Source organism: Sinocyclocheilus anshuiensis, unplaced genomic scaffold (assembly GCF_001515605.1).
Source record: "Sinocyclocheilus anshuiensis isolate Anshui unplaced genomic scaffold, SAMN03320099.WGS_v1.1 scaffold986, whole genome shotgun sequence".
Lineage (NCBI taxonomy): Eukaryota > Metazoa > Chordata > Actinopteri > Cypriniformes > Cyprinidae > Sinocyclocheilus > Sinocyclocheilus anshuiensis.
This window is the reverse complement of record NW_015537975.1, coordinates 558296-562881: the sequence shown is the minus strand read 5'-3', so window position 1 is coordinate 562881 and position 4586 is coordinate 558296.

Genomic DNA, 4586 nt, shown 5'->3' with positions numbered 1-4586 from the left:
AACCAGCCTCAGGTTGTTTTAGTTAGTTTAAGCTAGTCTGGACTAGTAGTCGGGGCAGCTAGTAGACTGCTAGTTGGGACAGTGGTGGCCTAATGGTTAGAGAGTCGGATTTGTAACTCAAAGGTTGCAGGTTCGAGTCTCGGTACTGGCAGGGATTGTAGGTGGGGGGAGTGAATGACCAGCGCTCTCTTCCACCCTCAATACCACGACTGAGGTTAGCTTGATTAAGAAGCCAGACCATCTGAAAAGTGCCCAAAACTCCTCTTAGATCAGCCACCAGGCAAGCCTGGGAGGCCAACTAAGTCTATCAGACCAATTTAGGCTGGTTTAGTCATTGTTTTTAGCAAGGATGACAGGGAAATACAACTTTCCGTCCTCCCATCTCACTCTTTCCTTCTCTCACCTTCACAGTGGCTGGGTCAAGGGCTGTGGGTGTCAGAGTGAATTAATAGGGAATGTGGAGGAGAGTGATGCTGAGGTGAGCTCTGTAATGACGCTGCCTTATTGCTTTCCATGAACACTGCGGCTTCATGCATATTTATGAGTGGAAATATCAGTTTAACAACAGCCCTGTCTGCACACACCTTATTCCAGGACTAATGCTTGTTTCTGTGCACCGCCAGGATCCTGACAATGAGCTGTATACCCTTTATATTAGCTCTAAACGAAAGCTCAGAGAAATGGCAATGGCATTCTGACCCAGCCGCTGCAAGGCAGAAATGAAAAACCTCAACATAACAGCACCTGTATGTATAAATCTTTCCCTCAGTGGTTTTTGATGATGTCAGCAATATATGCGAGTGGCATCGCAGCTTGACCACCAGTTGAGTAAATGTGGAGTAATTGGTTGAACAGATTGATTTGTGATGCTACACTTGTATGTGTTAAATATTAATAGCCATCCATTCCCGTGGAACAGGCTTGGAATTTAAAGGGCAGCTCTCACATGGTAATTTACTTGATTAATAATGGCTTCTAATACAGCTCCATCATCTTGTGAAGAGTCACCTATCTATCTCAACTTAGAAATTCATGGTGGGATATGTATGGCAGTAGTTGAGTTTAGAAGTCTGACAAAGCCAAACTCTTGACAATTGGCAGTCACTTTTGCAGATCAGTGTGACCAAGAACTGGCCACTGGTACAGTGTTTTTTTTTTGTTGTTTTTTTTTAAGCGGCAGAAAAGACCAGATTATACAGTTGTGTTTGAGGATTTGTCGTTTATTTACTTTGTGGTTCTTAAACCCTGTTGTTTATGCATCATTTAACAGTGGCAGTGATGTACATCACCAAATAATAATTAGGCTTGTCACTACACCTAATTGTTATAAATTGTGCCAAACCTTATAGATTCATAATAATCTATATCACTGCATAACAACTTAATAACGCCAACTTACAACTACCTTAAGTAATTCCAATTTTATCCACATACAATACCCTCACATAATCACGTTATACTGTATAAAAAATCTCAATTGCTTGATTTATATTGTCATGACATGTAAACTATACTATCGCCCAGCTTTAAACTGCATGAAACTTTGTTAAGCTGCTTTGTGTATTGTGCAAAGGTTTGCAGATAAATTGACTTGACTTAAATGCTTCAAAATACATTTTGGAATAGCTATATTTCTAAGCTTCAAACCCTGCTTCAAACCCTGCAAATTTCGACTAGGCAAATCGAGCAACTAGTTCTTGTGAACTGCTCATTGTTACTATGAAGACCTTGTCATTAACATTTAAGAAACAAGTTTGATTTGTTAACATTAGTTACTGCATTTGATATCATAAACCAGCAATTTTTTTATATTTTTAAAAGGTTAATATTAACTTACTAACAAAATGTTAACAATATTACCATTTTTTCCAATGTTATTTTGGACCATTTTGACTTTAATTGTATGGACAAAAACAGTTTTGAAAATACAATCTTTTTGTTTTGCAGAAGAAAGTAAGTCTGAATGATGAAAAAATTATGACATAATTTTCATTTTGGAGTGAACTATCCTTTTAATGTTCATTTAAACAACTTTAACATTTAAAAATGTTAAAATATGTAAAAAAAATTAACATGAGCTTTTTAACACTTATGATTAATAAATGCTGTAAATGTATTGTTCATTGTTAATGCATTACTGTAGGTATCATGAACTAACAAATGTTCAATTCAATTCAAGTTTATTTGTATAGCGCTTTTCACAATACAAATCGTTGCAGAGCAACTTTACAGCAAATTAAGTTTCTACAATATTTAGTGGTAGCTTATCAGTGGTGACTGTCAGTTAATGTACATATGGCAGAAATGTACGGAAAAATCAATTAAAGACGTAATCAAACAGACGATGAACACTATTAACAGCAATTATTATATGATGCAATCAAACTTATAGCAAAATGTGGTAGTTCTGTAAGTTGTTTCAGGGTTGGCATCATCTGAGGTCCTCTGAGGGGTTGGCATCATCTCATCTCAGGTGTTCTGGATTCAGACTGAAGCTTGTGTAAATCCTAGTTACCACGGGATGTCAATCAGAGAAACAAATAAAGACATAATTAGCATAGATGCTGTTCCAACAAAGCAAAATTGATTTGTTTAACCCAAACTAAAGAATAATAATGTGCATTTGATCAGATATAACTGCAGTACAAGATTATGAGATGCATTCTTTGAATGCTTGGCCAAAGAGATGTGTCTTTAATCTAGATTTAAACAGAGAGTGTGTGTTTGAACCCCGAACGTTATCAAATGTTAACAAATTGAACCTTACTGTGAAGTATAGTATTATCATTTTGTTTCATAGACTTTTCCAAGAATTGTTTGCAAGATACATTTCCAAGAATTGTGTGCAATTCGTGCTATATGTGTCAAATATTTTATGAACATTCTGAGCATGCCATCTAAGGCCGAGAGAGTAGATATTATACTTGTATTTTTAAATGTATCTTTAACATCCATATCATGAATGGGTGCCGACTGTAGTCCCAGCAATGTCAATAAAGACCAGGCTGTAACATTGCTCTGTGCCGCCCGTAGAGTCAGTTATCATATCAGCGGACTGATGTGGCTGTTTCTCAAGGCTGATTCTTGTATTCCAGCTGCTCTGAACACTACGCATGCCACCACACTAGAGCGCCAATTTGACCTCCTCCCCATGACCTCGGGCTCCTGGAGGTCTCCCATGCCCTGAAGAGGAGCATGGAGGTAGGTGTATTTAGTCAACCCTCGCTGCACACAAATTTTATAATGTCTCATAAATCTTCTCTCCCAGAGCCAGGTCTCCAGGCTAAGTGTATTTGATTTGTCAAATATTAAAATTAACTTAGGGTCACACGGCAGAAGCATGTTTGGTTTTCACCATGGGAATGCAATCCGTTAAATACATTAAAAACCTAATCTGGGCACCAAAGTGGGAATAAATCATTCTGCCAGCACTGTTTAAGGACTGTCTGATTATTCTACGCTCTGACTCCAAGCCAGGACATTATTTAAAGGCTGTGCCTGAGGAAATAGCCTCCAATGTGTTGCTCATTGATAACTATTAAACATTTGTTTTTACCGAATGCTTCCACAGTCAGTACAAGACAACAGCCATAATGATAAAATTACTCCATGTGATAGTAATGAAGTCAGAAACTAGAGATGCTGTGTGTGTGTGTGTGTGTGTGTGAGGGTTGCACTTTGGTTTTTCATGATGTTCACAGGTGTAGATTCTGTTGGTATCACAGTACAGTTTATGTGCCACTGCAGCATTGAGTTTCTGTAATTGTATTTCTTTTAGTCTCCTTGTTTTTTGTTTTTTTCCACTGAAAATTCAATTCAACAAAATACTAGTTTGTGTTTTCAGAGAACCTGTTAAAATGTCCATAGCATCTTATAAAATAAGGTTTTGCGGTTACTGTTTCCAAATTGTGTGTATTGCAGACTATATGCCCACAAAACCTCCCATCGTATGGAATGTTAAACTTAACAGATCCATATTGCACAGAAAAAAAGCAAGAGCTGGCTGAATTCTGATTGGCTGCCTGCTTCGCGATGGCCACAGGTTTTTATCAGTCTGCTGGTGTTGTGCATCATAGTATCACCTTGCAGAATAATTTCCACCAGGACCACGACAGGTGGCCTGTTGTAATGCCTTTTTAAACACATCTTCTTAATAATTGAGCTATTTTTACTGATTTTTTTGTAGCAGTGTTAGCTGCAAATACAGTTAAAAAGGGTAGTGTGCTTGTGCAAATCCTGGTTTTATGTTAAGAATGTGTTATGGCTATGTTATGGTAGCCTGTTATATTAGTTGGCTGGTGCTGGTTAATAGCAAAAACTATAGAATACCCAAGACATGTCACTCGTATAGTTTTGAATGGGGAAAAATGCAATGCTCAATATGGCCACTCTATTAAAGGAAGCCCTGCCTTCTGAGTAAAAGAGCCAATCGATAAACGGTAAAGTCAGCACGTCACTGCAGCTGCCGTTAGAAGTCACGGTTGCTACAGAAACAGTCAGCATTCTGAGACACGCACTTGGACTGCACATGCGCACTGGCTGCTCTAGCCTGAAAAATAAGCCTTTTTAAGCTATTTGAGCAAAAG